This window comes from Lontra canadensis, unplaced genomic scaffold (genome assembly GCF_010015895.1).
Source record: "Lontra canadensis isolate GAN:19392208 unplaced genomic scaffold, GSC_riverotter_1.0 scaffold47, whole genome shotgun sequence".
NCBI classification, from domain to species: domain Eukaryota; kingdom Metazoa; phylum Chordata; class Mammalia; order Carnivora; family Mustelidae; genus Lontra; species Lontra canadensis.
Window position 1 is genome coordinate 7882533 of NW_022631041.1, and position 22094 is coordinate 7904626.

General features: G+C 35.3%; 1 protein-coding gene and 1 pseudogene across 4 annotated transcripts in view; one reads left to right on the plus strand and one right to left on the minus strand.

The window, feature by feature from the left end:
- Positions 1–22094, plus strand: part of GRM1 (glutamate metabotropic receptor 1) — a 404029-nt gene that overhangs the window by 229253 nt on the left and 152682 nt on the right. The window lies entirely within an intron of this gene.
- On the minus strand, positions 5421–5822 carry LOC116876694 (annotated as a pseudogene).

A 22094-nucleotide genomic window follows, 5' to 3' on the forward strand; every position in this document is an offset into this window, starting at 1 on the left:
TGTTACTTAGTGCTCCATATGAACTAGACTTTTTCCTGAACAGCACATAAATTTCTGCCGCTGTGCCTTGACTTATGCTGTTTCTTCAACCTAGAATAGTGTCTGATCTGTATTTTTTTAAATTCTTTTTTTAAAAGATTTTATTTATTTGTTAGAGAGAACTAGAGAGAGAGAGAATGAACAAGCAGGGGGAGCAGTAGGCAGAGAGCGAAGCAGGTTCCTGGCTGAGCAAGGAGTCCAATGCAGGGCTGTATCCCAGGACCCTGGGATAATGACCTGAGCTGAAGGCAGCCTCTTAACTGACTGAGCCACCCTGGCATCCTATTTTTTTTTTTTTAATTCTGATAATATTCTGAGACCACCTCCAGTGTCATCTTTTCAGTAAAGACTTTCTTGATCCCCAGTCTGATATAACTTATTCCTTCTTTTGTATGTATTTTTCAATTCTCTTATGACACATTCTCCTAATTTTAAAATTTATGAAGAGGCTATTTATTTTCTCTTGTACAATAAGATCATAACCTATTTAAGGACAGGAGTTGCAGCCTGTGTTTTTAAACTCCATAGTTTCTATTGAGCATTAAGCATGTAATCTTAATCTTAAAGATCCTGTAGTTAGTAAGTGCTCAATAAAAATTTTGTGCTTTAAATTGAGATTAATATATAATAGAGGATACCCATTGGACACATTTTATACCTATTTGTTCCTCTGTTAAAAAAGAATTTTTTCCCCAAGAAGATAACTGTGATTTTAGCTGCAGTAATAAGCCATTTCTTTTTTTCTTTCTTGCTTTTTTTTTTTTTTTTTAAGATTCAGTTTATTTATTTGGCAGACAGAGATCACAAGTAGACAGAAAGGCAGGCGGAGAGAGAGAGAGAGAGGAGGAAGCAGGCTCCCCACTAAGCAGAGAGCCCAATGTGGGGCTCGATCCCAGGACCCTGGGATCATGACCTGAGCCGAAGGCAGAGTCCTCAACCCACTGAGCCACCCAGCCGCCCCAAAGCCATTTCTTAACTAAACGGCACAGTTGTCTGAGTAATTTTCTTGAAGTTTCCAGGCTGAAAAAGTTGATTAAGGTCTTAAAACTTGCAGTCGAATTAAAAGCAAAGGTAGCATTGGAATGCTGGTTTGACAGCAGCTAGTTATTATGGCAGCAGTGAGATTCATGCAGAATTTTCATTGAAAGTGAGTCCGTAAGCACTCAAAGAATGCCCTCACTGCTTATTTTCTTTAATTCATTCCATAAAATATTTTTCATGGAATGATATGCACAAGGCATTGAGCTAGGCATACTAGGTATTCAAAATCTAATTTAGAAAGGCCATAATATAAAAGATGGACAGCCTGTTATACTTGAGAAAGCTTTTCATGGACCTTTGCTTTCTCCATCATAAATGTATTATTTCTATTTTCTGTCACCGTTTCCTTCTTTCCCTTATTTCAGTTCCCTTCTTCCCTTTTGTTTTTAAGTCCTTTTCTTTTCTTTTTTTTTTTTTTAAGATTTATTTATTTGAGAAAGAGACAGAGAGAATGGGGGAGGAACAGGGGGAGAGTCTTCGGGCAGAATCCTGCAGAGCAGGGAGCCCTATATAGGGCTCTGTCTCAACTCGTGAGGTCATGACCTGAGCTGAAGCCAAAAGTTGGACACTTAACTGCCTGAGACACCCAGGTGCTGCTATTTATAAGTTCTTTTTAAAAAATATCCTGCACTCTTTTCTTCCTACATATTTTATTTTATTCTTGACTTATCTACCTGTGGATTTGTTCCACCAGATTGACTTCAGAGAGGTCACTGGAACCAAACAGCTTAAAAGTAGACCTCACTGCATGCACGGCAGGAGTAAAATCCATGAGAGAAGACGTCATACCTCCCACAGTTGGTATTGTAGCCCAAAATCATGTTCTGCATTGGAATAGTAGATATAATTGCTGAATGAATAAATTAACAATAATTCTAATACATGAAGGAGGCCTCCATCACATCAGGATAATGAAGTCTTCTTACCCAGCCTGTACACTAAGAACTGATGAAGATTTTTCTGTCCACGCTCTAACCGTCTGCCCAGCAAAGTTTTGCTGTTCTCATTACCTGGCATACTCATGATTAAAGGTTAGTGCTTCTAGAAAATTCCTTCCCTCCCATATTTTTTTCTTTGCTCACTCCTAATTAACTCATCCATCAGATCCTAGTTTAGTTTTCATACAACTCAAATCTAGGATGGGTGTCTGATCTTAGGTAACACTGCATTTTTCCAATCACCATGTTTATTATACCATTTTGAAATTTTTAGTTGACTTAGAAATTAGTTGAATAGAAATAGTTGTCTGTTTCTCCATTTACTGTTACTTCCATTTGAACAGAGACCTGTATGCCTTGTTCATGGCTATATTTTCAATATCTAAACATTTTACTTGGCAATAGCCAGGGTAGAGCCACTAAGTGAAAGCCATTAGCTGAAATATTTAAATGGGACCTTTAGCTTAACCTGGCTTGTCATTTGAACTCTTCTGAAGAACTGGTGGAATCCTGGTGCCTGACTAAATCAATTGCACGAAATCTGGCTTGAGTAAGGGAGTCAGGAAGGATTGATTGGCAGGTGACACACTGTGTGATCATGGAATAAATGAAGGACAATGTCCAGGCATGAAGCTAGAATGAAAGGCCAAGGGACAATTTGATTAAAACATCCATCTGGAAGGCATGGCCAGGAGCAGGTACAATGCAATGGGGACTGAAACTAGAGACACACTGACATTAAAAATGAGTAGGAAAGGAAGGTAGGCTGAGGAGCCTGAAGGCCTTGCAACATATGCAAAGAATTGTTTCATAGAGCTTCTGACCTAGAGTGAAGAAAGAAAGTGAACTGTTTAAGCATGTCGGTCCAATTTGGATAGATGTTGCTATCTTCAATTTCCCATAAAATGCCCTTTAACATGGAGAAAAAAAGAACATAATAATTTCCCAACTAAATTTGACTGTAGAACTATTGTCAGTCTTGGGCAAATTTAACATTTTGGACTGAAGTGAGAACTATTTGGTAATTAATAGATACTTAATAACTTAGAATAGAACAAGCTCCAGTACTTTAAAGGAAAGTGGGGAGATATTTGCATTCTCTGCTTTTTGGTACAGAGGTCTTGGCCCTCTGTATCTTCAGCAAGTGTCTTTTTATACTTAAAAGGTGTATGACTACCGTCATAGAACTTCTCCTCCATACCTATTTGACAACTTACCACATCCTAAGAAATATCAGAGCAGAAGTATTGGTAGTGGCACATGGCATCCCAATAGGTGTATTTCCAGCAAGTAAATGTTGCTCCTCTTCAGACCCTTTTTTATGCTGCCCTATTTTCTTTCCTAATGTGTAATAACACTATTTGAAATTATCTTATTCATGTAGGTAATTATTATCTGCTTCCAGCAGTAACATGTAAGCTCTAGCTTGTTCACCCCTGTATTCACTAGCACCTAGGACATTACCTAGCATGGAGTAGGACTTTGTAAATATTTGTTAAATGATAAATTAAAGAAAATGGGTGGAGTTTGGAATACTTCTGGCTTGTTACATGTTGTGGAGCATACTCTATCTCTTCAAACAATCAGAGAACCAGAGAGAGATGATAAGAGAAAAGCTCTCTCTAACTCAGTAGAATAATGCTTGAGAATCTGTGCATGCTGGTTCACATTCCAGCTGGATACTTGATGAGACATTCTTAGCAATCTATGGGACCAAGCCATACATCTTGTCCATTAGCAAAACTGAGCCTGGATAGAGCTCTTACTTTTGAAAATAGCATCTAATTAGAAAATAAGTTTAGAAAAATTCTTGACATACTTGATAGGATAAACAAGGCACGGTCTTCACGAAACAAGGAGAGCCAAAAGATGAGAACATGAGGCAGACAGACACTGAATAAGGAAGGAATAAAAAAAAAAAAAATGAAACAGTAAAAGTAGATTAAAATCTCTGCTAAAGAATTAAATTGATACTGCGGATAATTAAATGATGATGCATATGCAGATGCTGAAGCTATGGATGTTTAACATGTACTGAGCACTGTGTATTTCAGAACATGCGCTAAGCCGTATGCATATGCCATTGGCTCCTTATCTTCCTAATCATGGCCGCACACCAGGATCAACTGGAGAAAAAATTTTAAACATCAATACTTTATGCCACACCCATATTCTGATTTAATTGGTCTAGAGTGGGACTTAGGCAGTTCCACATCACTGCACAACTCCAGCAATCACACCAGCAGAGAATAGAATGTCTCATGAATTGTGCAATGTCATAGCCCTAAGCCTAGCCATCTTTATTATTATTATCACTACTATTAAATTTCACAAGTGATTCAAATAAAAAAGCCAGTATTGAAAACTATTGGCAAATGTGATTTCATTTAATCTCATTTTGGGGGGATAGGCTTATGATTGTCTCCCAAAATACAGAGAGAAAAGAAATAAATAAAAGTAATGAGAAAGCATCCTATAGATATGGGAGAAAATAGGAAGGAAATGCAAACTAAAAATTACAGGCAGGAATTCTCATGAGAGAGGCCAAGGCTGTTAGAATACAAGTAATTATTTACAACATAATTGAAAAATGTCTTCAGTTACAAAGAAAAGACTCATTGAAGGGCGTGCCATACTTCAGATAAAATTAATAAGAAAAGAGACATCTAGACACATCCTTGTAATATTTATGAACTTCAAAAGTATAAAATATTCTTATGAATCACCTAGCCAGGATCAGAAAAGAAAATAGAAACAAACAGAAATTGGCCATGAGAGTATAAACCTTGGGCTAGCTTCAGATTTTTATGATAGAAGAAAATTTTAAAGTGTTCACGGAATTTTGAGGAAAATGGTATGTTACCCATGACTAGCCAAGATGTTGCCCTTCATGAAGGCAAGAGATAAACATTTTCATTTAAGACGTTAAAAACCTGCTGAAAAGTTTTAGAAATATATCCTCCATCTGACTAGATTTTATAGTCATTAAATTTTTATCTCACAGCATAAACCAAATACATTTTAGACAGATTAAAAACCATATGTGTGTTTGTCTGTATCTATTTATAATTTACATTGTATATATTATATTAACAGTATACTGAAAGATGATATAGATAAGTATTTCAAAGTAATGGCATGAATCAAAAAGGAAAGTATTTAAAAATTGGTTCTTTATATATCTTTTGTCTATAGAAGTTAAAATAGACCAAATTTGATTTTTTAACTTTTTTTAGCACAAACACATTTATTTACTAACCAAACAAATGTTTGTGTTAAAAGCAATTGAACACAGTAAAACAAACAACAACAACAACAAAACACTATGGAGATTTGCACATCGAATTGAGCTTGCCCATCCTCACAGCTAATTTCTGTCCAAAATGATGATGAAATTTTTACTCAGCTTTTTTCAAAGACCCAAGTACAGGAGACAATATTAATGACACATTCCACCACTAATTTTCTGTCTTCCAATTTTTTTGTTACTGTGCTTTCTTTCCCATCCCATTCCTGATGTTAAACCAATGTGCTCTTTGTGAAGTTGTAGACAGTGAGTTTTTCTGCCATCTGCTGTAATTTCTTCAAACTTCTCTCCCAGATTACATGGAAATTGTGTTGTTTTCAAAGTGTTCTCAGTTTTTATGATGAGGTTTTTCCCATCAGAAGAGATGATACAATCTGGTTGTCCATCACACCTACTTTTCACAGAGCCATTCCCATTCCTACTTCCTTTATGTATTCTTCAGGGCCTTTGTGCTTCACTGAGTGCCATCTTCCTACCTGCTGCTGAATGGTGGCCATGGTGGGTGTGGGCAAGATGATAGACCAAATTTTAAAGAAAACAATAAACTAGGAATATATTCTCAACATACATAGTAGACTCTGTCTATATATACAGACATATATACACAAATATATATGTGTATGGGTATATACACACACACACACTGTAATGTAAAAAATAGGAAACAGATATTGGCAAATGACATTAAAAGGCAATTACTAAATAGAAATTATTTTTTGAGTGAATGTGTAAGCAAAAATTTTATTTACTTTTTTTCAGTTTGGTGAGATATAACTCAACATATATCATTGTATAAATTTAAGCCATACAACATGTTGATTTGATACACTGATATATTGTGAAATGATTACAACAGTATGGTTAGTTAACACCTCTGTCACCTCACATAATTACCAATTCTTTCTTTCAAGTATATAATATGATATTGTTAGGTATAATCACTGTGCTATACACTAGAGTTCCAGAACATATTCATCTTATAACTGGAAGTTTGTCCCCTTTAACCAACATTTTCCCATTTCCCCACACCCAAGCCCATGGGAACTACTCTTCTACTTTCTGTTTCTATGAGTTGTGTGTGTGTGTGTGTGTGTGTGTGTTTTAATGATTCCACATATAAGTGAGATCATACAGTATTTGTCTTCCTCTGTCTGGCTTATTTTACTTAGCATAATGCCCTCAAGGTCCATCCATGCTTTTGCAAATATATTTCCTTTTATGTGGCCGAATAATATTCATATATATATATGTGTGTGTGTATCTATATCTTTATATTTTTATCTATATCTGTATCTATATCTATCTATCTATCTATCTATCTATCTATCTGTCTATCTATCTATATCACATCTTCCTTATTCATCCATGGTCAGATATTTGGGTTGTTTATACATCTTGGCTATTGTGAATAATGCTGCGGTGAACATGAGAGCACAGATATCTCTTTGAGGTACTGATTTCATTTCCTTTGGATGTATACATAGAACTAAGATTGCTGAATCATATGGTAGTTCTACCTTCAGTTTTTCTGAGGAAATGTCATTTTGCTTTACATAGTAGCTGCACCAATTTACATTCCACAAACAGTGTACAAGGGTTCCCTTTTCTTCACACTCACTGATACTTTTGTTTCTTGTCTTTCGATAGCAGTCATTCTAACAAGTGTGAGGTGATGCTCCATTGTGGGCTTGATTTGCATTTTCCTGATGATTAGTGATATTGCATTTTTTCATGTAATCATTTGCCATTTGTATGTCTTTGGAAAAATGAACTATTTGGCTTCTCTGCCCATTGTTTAACAGGACTGTTTATTTTTTTTTGCTCTTGAGCTATATGTGTTTCTTATATATTTTGGATATTAACCCCTTATCACATGATTTCCAAATATTTTTTCTTATTTCATTTGTTGCCTTTTCACTTAGTGATGGTTTCTTTTGCTGTACAGAAGCCTTTAAGTTTGACATCATTCTATAGTGTGCTAATAAAGAGCAATTTAGATTGCTCCAAATAGATAGATCCAAATTAGATCTTTATCTTACTGTGCACACAAGCATACATTTATTTATTGCTTTAACACAGTATTTTCTATGTCTGTCTGTATGAGAACACCATAACCTTTTGCATCTTGATTTCTTTTGTATTGCAATGACTAAAATTTCTACATGATTTTAGGGACAAAAATAACAAAATGGCTAGGCTATTTTAATCTATTTTCACAAAATACAAGTACACAGTTGTAGAAATATCAAGTCTTTCATTTATACCTGTATCTTTAATTTTCTCATAAGAAAAAAAAAGTAGGCTAATGCATGAGTTCTTAGCCTTTTGCTGTAATGCCATTACAAATCAATTTGAAAGAATGTGTGCAATTCTTATACTGTAGGGAATATTTGGCAATTGCATTACTTCAGAATTCTGTTTTTTTTTATAGAATGTGTACTCACTAGAGAGTTAAGTAATGTTAAATAAATTAGCATCTTAATGAAAACTGTATATTAATATTGTTCCTGTTCCTAAGTAGAGATTTAATTCTAGTAAATCACAGAATTCAATTTTTGCTAAATAAATATCATTGTCTTGAAAAGTATAATGCTACAACTAAGCATTTGCTGTACTCCCTGATATTTAGAAATGGCCATTATTAAAAGAGGAAATGTATTCATTTTAAAGACTAGATGGCTTGGAAATTTTACTTACTGATAGGGCAAATTAGATAGGCACATTCAATGCTCTCAATTCATTAGGTAATCCAGTTTTGGAATGCGATCATTTTATACTGTATCACTCAAGTAATAGAATTTTAGCAACAGTTCTATCATAATTTTGATTTTTAAAAGATGCAGCCTAGCCACAAAGAATAAGAGTAAGATTCTTACCACACAGTATAATGGTTAGAGGATAGTTTTTAAATAGCATTTTTAATCCAAAGGAATTTAACTTTTCAATGAAATTAAGACCTAAATAACGTATATTAAAGAGTTAACTTTAAAAATACCATATATGTTAGTAAATATGAAATTCCAGCTGAAGTGAGCAAATATTTAAGAAATTTCCAAGTTTTATTTTTATTTTATTTTATTTTAATTTATTTATATTTATGTATTTATTTTATTTAATGTTTTATTTTGAACTATAGTTTCTGTTGGGTATTAGATTCAGTGAATAATAGTTATATAAATCACTTTTTGTCATGGAGTATAAGGCTTGTGTGTGTGTGTGTGTGTATGTGTGTGTACTTTTCATGCTTAACATGGTTTATGAGGTAGTTCAAACTGTAGTTTCCAAAGTCCCTCAAGACTTATTCTCCTGTTCATTTGTTCCTACTCTTGAGTTCTCAGAAACATCTTTGGTCTTGATTAGTGTCTTGAAATTTTGACCACTGCTTGCTCTTCTGCCTTCTTAACTCAGAATGCAGAAGATACAGTACACAATGATACATGCAAAATCATGTATGAACAGTATTTGTTGAGTGCTTATTATATATCAAATTCTGTGCCATTTTGTACCTGTTATTTAAGATTATTGGCAAGTCATTTCACAGATGAGCAAACTGAAACTCAGAGGTTAAGTCACTTTCCAAGATGCCATAAATATAAAAGATTAGTGATCGATTTGGGGTTTGTTCTTAGATACGTCTGAATTCAAAATCTATAACAAGTTGAGAAGATAAGAAATTGAATATGTGTATCAGTTTTTTCATCTGATCAGATGCTCCATGTCTGTTAAAAGTCCCTATATCCACTTTCTCAAAAATATGCCAGTTGTCCTTTAGTATCCTTGTTTTATGGTCTGGAATCACTAAGCTGAGGTACACTGGAATCAAATTAATCAAGAGTCACTGGACTTTTAATGCTGCTGGTCAATGGCAGCATCTTATCAATGAACTTGAAGAGTCTGTACCATGAACTAGGGATCTGCTTTTTCTTGCTGGCTGCCAGTAGACTTGTTAGCCCAGGCTGCATATCTTCAAATTCCCTCAGAGACTTTTTCATTTGAAGGTGCATTGAACCTAGCTGAGTCAGAAGATTCTAGAGAACATCTCCAAGTTCAGTGATTTGCTAGGAGTACTCACAGGGCTCAGTATGTAGAGGCCCTCATGGCTATGATTTTTTTTTTACAATGAAAAGATACAGAGCAAATCAGCAAAGGGAAAAAACACATGAGGTAAACTTGGGAGAAGCCAGGCAAGTGTTAAAATGCCTTTTTAAAAAATTAAATATTTCAAATATATAAATAGTATAGGGAATAATGTAAGAAGTAGTCATGCAACCACCAGTCATATTTAACAAATGTTAATATATTGCCGTTTTGCTTCCAGTTGTTTTAAAGCTACAGATATATTTGAAGCCTATTTCCCTTACTAATTGCTAGTTCAGTTGCTATTTCCCCAGACCTGGATCATTATGTAGCTCACCTCCTAGGGCACTATTTTTGTAAAATATAGTGCAAATGGTTGCATGGAGAGGAGAAATGCTGCTGTTCTGCCCTTGAATTAGTCTATATCTGAGAGTTGGTAAGGGATTGCCTGACAATGCTCTTATACTTTTACTACATGTGTATGGACCCACAAATAATTTGTAGTATTTTTGAATTTTCAAAGATAAACATAAATACTAGTGGGCTCTTTGTAGCTAAATCTAAGGAAACATTTTCAGTGTTCATCTTGTTTGACCTCTCCATTGCATTTGATTCAATGGACCACTTGTCCTTCTTTAAACTCTTTCTTGAGCCCATTAATACCAGTCTTTCCTGATTCTCCTCCTCCCTCTTGCTACTCAGTTAATAAAGTCTCCTTCCTTGACTCTTTTCAAATATTTTGTGTCTTTTTTTTTGCTAAACCCAATCTTATGGGGATTTTATTCATACCCATATATTCTTGTAGTACCTCACATAGATGGTGATTACTGCCTCATTTGGGTCTTCATTCCTGGCTTTATGCCTTCATTAATATCCTTATAAGACTGATTACTGGGAAACCTGGCTGGCTCAGTGGGTTAAGCCTCTGCCTTTGGCTCAGGTCATGATCTCAGGGTCCTGGGATCAAGCCCCACATCAGGCTCTCTGCTCAGCAGGGAGCCTGCTCCCTCCACACCCCCCCCCCCGCCCGCCTACTTGTGATCTCTCTTTCTGTCAAATAAACAAATAAAATCTTAAAAAAAAAAAAAAAGGACTGAACAGGTCTATATCAAGCCTGTTTTCCATGCTTTATTTTAAGCCATAGATTAGGTACAGTTGATAATAGAATAAACCTATAAATCTGAAATTTACTTTTATTTTGGTGCTATTTTTTCTAATAGACAAGATGTTTTTCAGTTTGCAAGGCTACAAATTTATTATTCCTCTTGGATGCACTTCTTTTTTTTAATCCCAGCAAATGGCATTAATCATTCAATCAGAATGGACTAGCCACCATTATTGACTTTTTTTTTTTACATCGCTACCAATACCTAATCACCAGGTTCCACTGGAACTCCTTTCATGCCTCTGCAGTCATTCACTTATTTCCAACCATATCCCTACTGACCTAGTAAAGAACCTTATCAGTTCTCATCTGTATTGTTCTTTCTTTGTAACTTGTTTTCCTTATGCTAGTCTTACAACATAACCTCTTCCAACAATTCATTCTCCTTCTGCTTCTAGAGGGATGTTATTAGAACACAACTCAGCTCATGTCTGACCCATTCTTACAATTCACACCTTCTTTGACCACTTTTACTAACCACTTTGCTTTCCAGTCATATGAAACTAACAACATTTCTTAAGATTTTTTATGTTTTCTCTTAGCTCAAGAGTTTTTTACTTGGTAAGGTATAAGTAACTTACAGTTTTTGATGACTGAACACAAAAATACTAAACCCATTACCACCTCCCAGAACTTCCCCTGAGTTCTATAATATCTACTTGTCTTAACAAAAGTTGGCTCATTCATCACTTCTTCCCCAAAAGACTTTTTTTAAAAAAAAATTTTATTATTTTATTTGTTTGACAGAGAGAGACAAAGTGAGAGAGGGAACACAAGCAGAGGGAATGGGAGTAGAAGAAGCAGGCTTCTTGCTGAGCATGGAGCCCAATGTGGGGCTCCATCCCAGAACGCTGAGATCATGACCTGAGCCGAAGGCAGATGTTTAATGACTGAGCCACCCAGGCCCCTCCCCCTGAGAAGCAAAGGCTTTTTTAATCTTCAGTTCTTCCTTGTCCCAGGTAGTGAAAGTACTTCATCATCTCCACTGGCTACATTGTATTATGATCTGTTTACTTATTTATCTCTCTTGCATTTCCTGATAACAAATACTTATTCATATTTGTATCCTCAATGACAACCACATACTTAACAGAAGATGCCCAATAAATATTTATTGAATAGTGGAATAAATGAAATTCTGTTGTAGAGATTAATATTTTAAAAAGTCTATTAAAATTATCCTATCAAGGCTTAGCTCACAAACTGCCTCCTAATTAAGCCTTTGAGATCTTTTTTCCTCTATAACATGGTTATGACTTTTCTTCCCAAAAGAAAGAATTTTCTTTCCTTTCTCATAACTAATGATGTTCTGTCTTGTATAATTTATGTGTACGTGTGTCTTTGCCTACCTTGCTATTCCAGTTTTAAGCTCCTGGGGACACTGATCCCAGGTTCTCCTTTTCTCTGTATCCCTAGCACCAAGCCCTGTCCTCTAAGGCAGTGGATTGTTATATGCTCAATGGATTTTGAATTTATTTAACTGCCATAACATGATCAGACTACAGTATCAGTATTGGGTCAAGACCACATATCAGTTATATTTTAGATCTACTGGAAATAAAAACATTTGTTGCTTAAACTATTATATTAAAATAAATTCTCAGTAAAGCAGTGGGTCATATTTTCCATGAAACAGAAGCGTGAGGTCAGAATGATGTGACTAAGTGATTATCCATCTATCTTTCTTTCTCTCTATTTCCTGGTACAATGTTGGAAACAGAATGCTCATTACACGATAATTATTATTTTATGACATTTAAGTAATCAACATGGACTTTCTAGAATACTTATGGGTATTGTTTATAATTCTCTGATGGCTATCCCAATGATATAGGTAGACATCAGATATTCCTCATTAAAACCATTGTTCTAAATTTTAAAATTTTCTCAGAAACCACTATCAAGATTCTATTTATGCCATCATGAGGTGATATGAGTCATAGGTATCATAGTTTGATCACTGGGTTTCGTTAGATGTTCACAGTATTTTTTAGGAAAGAAGATAATTTTTGAATGAATTTTAAACAAATATACTTGAAAACAACTAATACGAATCAGACACAATCATAATTCATCACAGTAGAATACTTAATGTATATTCTTTCCAACATCATGATCTGGGTTATAATTACATTTAGCAAGGATTTATCAAATACCTACATGAGTAAAAGACTACAATTTTTTATAAAATTTTGTTAGAAAAATTTAACTTTTACTCTTCTCTGTTTTAATGGGGATTGTCAGGGGCTAGATAAAGGAAAGGGGCAGGTATTGGTCAAGGGATACAAATTTCCAGTTCTGAAAGATGAATAAGTTCTGGAGATCTAATGTATAGTAATGTGACTATAATTAAGATATAATTAACAATGCTGATATATATGATGTTTGCTAACTAGGTAGGTCATAAAATGTTCTCACCACATGAAAAAGAAGCTTTGCTCAACTGTGGAGATTATTTCTTGATGTATACATATTTCAAAGTATCAAATGGCATACTTTAAATATATACATTTTTTTTGGTTAATTATACTTTAATAAAGCTGGAAAATAATAAAGAAAATAAAGCCAGAATTGCTCTGCTAAGGAGTACAAGTTCATATTTACTTAAGAACCATTACAGGGGCGCCTGGGTGCCTCAGTGGGTTAAGCCGCTGCCTTCGGCTCAGGTCATGATCTCGGGGTCCTGGAATCGAGTCCCGCATCGGGCTCTCTGCTCGGCAGGGAGTCTGCTTCCTTCCCTCTCTCTCTCTCTGCCTGCCTCTCTGTCTACTTGTGATCTCTCTCTGTCAAATAAATAAATAAAATCTTAAAAAAAAAAAAAGAACCATTACAAAAAATGTGCTACATACTTGCTAAGATGAACAGGTATGCAGGTATCTTTCTTGCATTGTTTTTCTAAATGAGCAACTTGGAGATAATTACCTCACAATTAGTTCTTGTTGAGGGCATGTTCTTCAGTGAGTGCTTTAAAGGCACCATTTAATTAACCTATGAGGCACAGAGAAGTAAGCTAAGGAATAGCACTATAGCAGTACAGATTTCAACTTAAACAGACGGATTTAAGAGCCATTGATGTTAGCCACCCTGCAATATTGGTATAATGATTTCTTTTACAAGAGGAAATGTAAAATGCTAATTTCTTAAAAATGCATTCTTATATTTGGTATCTGCAATTTTATCATTTTCTAAAGAAAAATTTCTTATTAGTAACTCTGAAAGTTTTCTAATACCAATTAAAATGCAGCCTGACCATGACTTATTTTATCTTCTGTTTAGTTCCAAGTGAATGTCTGCATTAATTCACAAATAGTTGACTTATTGTGTTGCATATAATTTTAAAAAATATTACATTTCAAAATAACGTACATTTATCACCATACAAATTGCATTAAATTTTCACCCACAGCAAGGCTGTGGTGCAAAAATAAACGTAACATTCATCTCATTCTGAGGTAGCCACTTGACAAATAGCTGAAATGGAGATCTGGAAAACAGGTCTGTTGCGGACTTCCCCAGCCAGTGTAGCCCGCAGCCATTTTCAAATGGACATTAATAAAGGTACTCTGAAATGTTTGAGAGGGTAATAAATAACAGACAAGAAATATGCCATCATTTGTCCAAAAGGTTCATTAGAATACTAATTAATTTTTTTCTTACAAAAGATATTTAAGATTAATAAGTACAGGAAAACAAACAAACAAACAAACAAACAAAAAACAAAAAAACAAGCGTGTATCCCATAAGGAAAGAACTTTTATTCTACCGCCAGACTCCTTGTGAAGCAGACTACGTGAAATGCGCGCATGCAATTTAAGTAAATGTTGACATTATGATGCTATCAGTTGACCCATAAGATAAATGCTGCCCCCATTCTGAAATGGATGTCAAGGTAGATCCCCTAAGTTAGCAATTCATAAAAATATAAGCATCAATGCATGATTTTGCATGTCTCTAAGTCATGTATACATGTCCTTTTATAGTTTCAAAGTGAGTTCATGCTTCCTATTCACGTAATCACAACAATCTTCGAGTTCGCATAGAATTTAAAACTGAAAGAGACAATGGGGGTCATGGAATACACACACACTTCGCAGATAAAGAAATCCGGATCCAACCTCATGTTTCAGAGGACAATTACCAGAATGATGAGGGAACTCAAATCCAGGAGAAAGCTTGTGCCCAAGAAATATTTGCCAAACTGGATTAAATGAAATAATGTTGCAGGAATTCTCTGTTCTTAGTGCTGGTAGTTCCTAGTCATGGCACTTTGAAGAATGAAGCTGTGGACCAGATGAAGAGTGGTGGGCACAAAAGCAAAGTTTATTGAGCAAAAGCTCAATACAAAGCTCAATATGGGAGGGAGGCCCTTGGGGTTTCCAAGTTTAGGGGGTTTTATGAGCTCTTTTGCGGAACTATCGTAAGCAATCAGAATGTGCTGAGTCTTGCCTATCAGGGCTTTGGTCACGTTTCTGTCTACCTATTAAGTTAAAGTCAATGGGCTGATGGTCTTTTTTGCTGACATCTGGGTGCTTATGTCTTAACTGCCCCTTGCCTGTGATAGTAACAGACACTTTGTGGTTAGTTGTCTTATTTTAGGGCATTTTGCAGAATGTAAAGGCTGTAAAGACTGTAAAGCAGAATGCTAGTGTGGTCCTGTCTAAGCTGCAAAACAGGGTGTTGGTACTGTCTTATTTTAGCTGTCCTGACTCCATATTTTCTCATTGTGGACCCCAGCCCTGACTACCTAACTGTCCAACTCACTCCTAACAATGTAATGTAGAAAAGTTATCGGTTTAGATATGAACCAAAAAAAATGGTAGAAAATCAATTTTCATGGAATTCAGATACAAAATGACATTGACAAAGCCTAAATTTATATATTCTTTGCACATGGTAAATTAAAGTTTTATATTTTCATCTGTCCCAAGAATTTGCTAGCTGGAAAAATTACATTTTAGGTGGATGAACTTTTTCCTGAACAGGAAAAAAGTTTTTTGATTTCAAGAATTCAGGAAAAAAAAAAAAAAAGAGAGAGAGAGAGAGAGGCACTTATTAAAATTGTTTTCCTAAAAAGAGATTCAGTATGCAACATTTTCTCTTTCCTTTTCCTTTTACTTCACCCCCCAAAGACATGCTTGGCATATAAGATATTTTAAAAATAAAATGAAGCAATGCAGAACTCAGTAAACATTTTTATCTGGTTCAGTGCCTTTAAATCCTTCATTAAAACTTTGTCTATTTGCTACTGGCAGAAGAACTTTCTATGTCAATATTTTAAGAGCAATATTGGAAAGAAATGTTGCTTTCCAATGATTTTCCCCCCTAATTAAGTTTTGTGGGAAAGAATTCCAGAAAAAGGCAGAGAAAAATCTGTCACTGAAGGGCATGCTTCCCTGTAGACACAGAGCAGGGGTTACTGCTAACCCTTTGAAGTTTCCCATTCTTCCACCTCCCTCCTCCCTTCCTCCTATGTGACATCTGAGCTTCTTGGTCAGTCTTGGTCCAGGAGAAACTGAATTGGCCTAATCCACATGGAAATTGATCCCATGTACTCAGCTTCATAAGCACCATTTTGGGGAAGATCATACTTATGGTTTCTCCTAATTGCTGAGTTTTTAATATTTTATCTTTTTTTTTTTTTTTTTTTTTAAAGTAAAGCTCTAGTGATATCCAGTTGAGGATATCCAGAGAGATTGCCAGGGCTGTTTGGCCTAAAGCCTGGAACAAGACTGTGAGTAATGAGGTGGGAGGGACTTATGGCTCTTTGAAGAGCCTTGTTGGGAAGCTGGTGAAGGAGGGTGGAGAAGGAGACTGCCAGAAAGAAGATAAAGGAGCCCCTTAGGGAGTCCTGGAGGGAGGGAGGGAACTCAGCTCCAGAAAGGCTTCTGATAGGCAGGTGGTCCTTTGGATATTTATCTCAGTCAAAGCAAATTTCTAAGTCTTTTGAGGTTTGCCTGCCATTAGGTTTTGTAGCATAGTATTACATTTTTCTAAATGTTGGTTATTTGTCTCCTTGAAAATTGCTTGCCTTGTTTGTAGAAAAGAATGAAGAGTAGCTGTCCAAGCAAGAGACTTCAATTTCTTCTCAGGGAGTGTAGTCCATTAAACGGCTATTACAAATAAATCTCATAGTTCACAGATATTGCTGCTTTATGATTTATCAGCTAAATCTTCTATTAGAAGAATGAGTCTTCAGTGGACAGATAAGGCAAAAATTCTTAATTCCAAAATATGGTAGTCCTTTATTGAAACAATAATTTGCAGCTTTTGTCAAGGTGTGTATTCCTGCCTGTAGCCATAGTTCTGAAAAAAATGGTAGTTCCTTTTCAATTTTTCCCAGTGGTCCTCCACACTTTTACATTCTATCAGTGTTTGCTATGTTCTAAGACTATGTCCAGATACAGAGCAATGTTATCTCTGCCTTCCCAAAAGGATCTATAGTAATACATCCCCTATGAGTATGATGGATGCATGAAGTAGGCATTCAGCTATTTTCTGTAATTTGAGAAGCTCAAAGAAAACTCATCTTCCCAAAACATCACTGAAGGATGCTTGGGGACCTCTTCTGAGCTCATTGTTTTTAAAAATGCAAATTCTCCTTAGTATATTAATATGATAATCTCCTAATGCTTGAGCTAGGATTTATTTTATCACATGAGTTTCAATCAGCAACCATTTGTTGGCCACATTTTATGTTTGAAATACAAAGTTATTTACTCTGTTGAACATGAACATAGAAGTTATCCTTGCACCTGGATAGCTTGTAGACTGTCAGATTGTGAGTTGCTTAAAGGCAGAGTGTCTTTTCTAGTGCCTAGAATGGTAGAGTTAATAAACAGTATTTAGAGAATAAACACATTACTGAATGATTCCGGTATATTCCTCATGTAAGAAATATCTGTGGTCCATAGAGTACATTATGAACATCATGAGAGTATTTAAAAAGTTTTTCTAAAGAGGCAGGTGAGGACTGATAGGAGCTTTGTAAAGTATGTTTCACATGCCTTTGATGTAGTTTTGGAAGGTTGGTAAGTTCTGGAACTGACAGCCAAGAAAGAATTCTTGAGACATCTTTGGTGTAAAAAAGAGATTTTATTAAAGCACAGAAACAGGACCCATGGGCAGAAAGAGCTGCTGCACTGGGGTTGTGGGGAGTGGCTAATTATATACTTGGGATTTGGGGGAGGTTAGGAAAAGGGAGATGTCCCAAAGGACTTTCATATGTTAAAGAAGACTCTCTGGATACTGGAGGCCTTGCTATTATCAAGCTAAAGTTGTTTTTTCCTCTAGCAAAACATTAACAGTAAGACAGTTGAGAGTTTCCTGGAGGAAGGTCAAACATATCCCACCCAGGAGTTGGGGTAAGGGGGTTTGAGGGGTGTCAGCTTGTGCTTTGTCCTCAGCTTTCCTTCTGTTCCCTCATCACCTTGATTATTGGGTAAGATTTAGGCAGCTTTTGTAAAAGGGTTGTGGAATTTTTGTTAGTAGTAAAGACAGAGATCCAGAGATTTAAAATTAAAGAGTTGATCCTATTTAGGAATTGACCAGTGCTATTTAGGAATTGACTGTGAGGCAGGAAGTGAAAAAAACAAGGAAACAAGGCTTGTGGCCATAAATGGAGTCTTATGAATGCCTTGTAAAGAAATGCAAACTTTATTCATAAAATAAGCAATAAGGACCTACTTGATCATTGTAACAAAAAGATCATAGAATATATGAGATAAAATGAAAATACAAAATAGTCTGGGGACAAAAGTCAGTTTTTGCCTACACCACAAGTTGATAAAGTTAACCTAGAGTTCAATGAATCCAAGAAGAATATTGCATAAGTTATTTGAATACTAACTCTCTACATAAGAAGATATTTCTGTGTCAATTTACTTTTGCAACAAAATTTAATGCCCTCCTTTTCTTGGTCCTTTTGATGAAGTTTTAGAATATAAGTGAGGTTCAGTGGGGGTAGAGTCCTGAGCCAATGACCAAGAAAGAATTCTTGGTGCAAAATGGTGGTTTGTTAAAGCATGGGAACAGGACCCCTGGGCAGAAAGAGCTGCTGCCCCCAGGTTGTGAGGGGTGGCTGATTATATACTATGGGATTGGGGGAGGTAAGGAAAAGAGAGGGTTTGAAAGAATTTTCATACGCTAAAGAGGACCCACAGGATACCCAGGACCTTGCCATTGTGAAGTTAAGGTTGTTTTTCCCCTCTAGAAAGGCATTAACATTAAGATAGTTGGGAGATTTGGGGAAGAATGTCCCACCTGTCCTACCCAGGAGTGGGATGGTAGGGGGAGGTTGTAGGGTGTCAGCTTGTGCTGTCCTCAGCTTGCTTTCTATTCCCTCATCACTCTGGCACTTTTATTAGGGCATTTGGTGACTGTATTCATTGGTTCTGTGAATAGTATGGGACTTCCTTGATGTAGGACTCAAACAGTGAGGACCCTTTGGCTGATGGGCTGAGGGGCCTATGGAACACTTGGACCATGCCCTGGAAAAGGGTAGAGCCCCAGTGGGGAAGAAAAAAATTCCACAGGTTTTTTTACATGAGGAAATAAATCGCTGGAAGGAGGTATTCTCCAAACATAAAGCAAAAACACTGCAAAAGAATCTGGGATAATATCTTAAATACCTTTATTGTTAATACTGTTGCCTGTGTCTTCTAAAATATCAGTTAAATGTTTTGAAATCTAACCACAAAGAGCAAAAACACCCGCTCAGTTGGTTCTTACCCTTACAAACTCTAAGTGGTGCCAAAGGCTTATGTGGCACCATTCTCATAGATTTTTAATGGCAGTCACATGATCTCTCTTTTAATTTCCCCAGATTAAGATTTAGAAAGTGCTCCTTTTATAAATCAGAGGATATATGCAAAATGCCCCCTTTAAAGGCGGCTGCTCACAGCGCAGCAGTACAAAGGATTGGATTCAGTGCTTTGGAACTTGCCCCCACTTTTTTTTTTTTCCCCAGATGGATAATTGTTAGAGGGTTATTAGAAGTAGTGTTAAGTGGAAGGCAATTATGAGAAGACGACCTTCATTTTGCTTTGAATGTTGAAGCATTCACAGTATTTGTTGTGTGTTCCTGGTAATGGAATTTAACACTTTATCTTTGTTAAAATGTTCTTCAAATACATATGATTGTGTGGATGTACAGGAATAAAGTATGTATTACAGAATTAGTCTCTTTGCAAATTGTTCTGTTAGAACAAATGTAAAGTCTTTTTATTATGTAACTTCAACAAGGATGTGACTTTTGAAGTTCTTAAGGTGCCTTTTATTTATTTTTAAGGTTCATGCATTTTAGTTCAGCCCTACCAAACACAGGAATGTTGCCGAGGTATCTTTTTTTTTTTTTTTAATTCTTTATTTGAAAGAGTTAGGGCATGCGTTGGGGAGGGGCAGAGGGAGAGAGAGAATCTTAAGCAGACTCCTCTCTCAAATGATGTGGGGCTTGATCCCAGGACCCTGAGATCCTGATGGAGCTGAAACCAAGAGTCAGAGGCTTAACTGACTGAGCTACCCAGGAATCCCTCAGGGTATCTTTTGAATAAGTGAAAACTTTTGGAAAAAATAATGGCAAGTAATCTATTTCACTCTATTTTTATATTCTATCTGAATGTTTTCAATTAAATTAACATCAAAATATTTTTAAAAAATTGCATACTTGCAATACAGATTGTCCAGAACTTTGAGCCATTTCAATAAAAATCAATCTAGTTTTTTTTTTTTTTTAAAGAACATTGCAGAAAATATAACCTCCATAGTCTTAAGAAATAGGTAATTTGGAAGCAATGTTTACATTTATGCATAAGGTATTTAGTTTGGCTACAAAGTCTCTGACTAGGACAAATTGTCAACTGTTGCTAATCATTCTTATTCTTACAATATTTTAAAAAATGTACTTGCAAAAGAAGAAAATGTTATTGATTGTTTTAGAAGCAAATATAAGAGTTACTGTTGTTATGATGCTTATTTGCATGTTTCAGAATGTTGAATATATTAGTAATTAATATTTATCTCACTTCAATGATACAGGCTTGGAATAGTAAAAGAATGCCTCATTTATGAATGCAGAACAGAAGACAGCTTAGTTCCCAAGAAGACTCATTGCTTTAATAATGATAACATGAGATTGAAATGCACTAGGACCAGGATCTTAGTGTCTAATTATTCTCAGAAATTGGTGTTCAGCCATAAAAGACTTCATTGAAACATTTATGTTGAAGGACTTCTGTGAGCACTGTGGCAACTGTAAAAAACTAAATGGAGTGGATATTTATTTCAAAAAGCTAAACTGGAGGAGAAAAAGAATGTAAATAGTATAGGAATTCAAAAGTGGGAGTTGTCACCATGAGTTACAGTAGGCAAGATGGGCTTAATTTAGACCATTTAAAGTGGTTGAAATTTGGAATTGAGGAGGGAAAAAGTAAGAACATTGAAGAAAGTGGATGGCAGCCAGTGGGTGCCAAGCATGTTCATGGGACCATTTATACATGCAGGGACTCTGGAATAGGAGTATCAGTCTGCAAAGCTCAGACCATTCATCTGCTGAAAAATTCAACTGTTCAAATAAAAAATTAAGTTTTTCTGCCTTGAACTTTTTTTTGGATTTTGTTTCCTTTTCTTATTATGCTATCCTCATTAAGATTATTGTTTTATTTTCAAGACTCAGTTCAGATGCCACTAAAAGTCTGTATTTATTTAGCTTTTAATTCCATACAGTATTGAAGTTTGTCCAGTATTAAGAAAAAATGGAATTTATTAAAAACATATTACCTGTCTTTAGACCATCTGAGATATTTTTATATCTATTATCAATTTTTCAATATTTAGTTATTCTAGATAATTTGGTGTCAAGATTGAAGTGATTGCTTTTTCTCTCATTGGTTTATTAGCATAAATAACCATGTGATAAAGAACCCAAAAAGAAATACTATATTCCTTCAAATCATATTATTTGGAAGACTCAAAGTGTACCAAAATCTGTGCCATATACTTTAAATATAATATCTTTGGCCTTTGATTTTCAGTACAACACATAGATGTATTCTTAATCTTGTTTTATAGTGGAGAAAAATTTGGCTTAGAAAGTTAAGGAAATTACCAAGGTCATACAGCTGCAAAGTGGTAAGGGTAATATTTTAGTTAAGATCTCTTGGAAATTAAGTTTATACTGTTCTACGACAACATAAATTCACTCATAGGACATGTTACCTATTCATTATCTAGCAGTGAATAGAGAAATGACTTTTACACCAATTTTATTTCTTCCTTGAATATTTAATGGAAATCATCAATGAAGCTGTAGAGGGCTACAGTTTTCTTTGTGGGCATGCTTTTAATTGCAAATTTATTTTTATTAATAGGTATAGGATTATTGGCTTTTTTCCCAATATCTTCTTATATCTGTTTTTCTTCAGTTCCAATTTTGTCCTAATCTGTTAGCATTATTGGCATGTAACTTATCATAGTAATTTCTTATCTTTTTAATGTTTGTAGAATTTATAGTGATGTTTTCTTTTTTCATTGC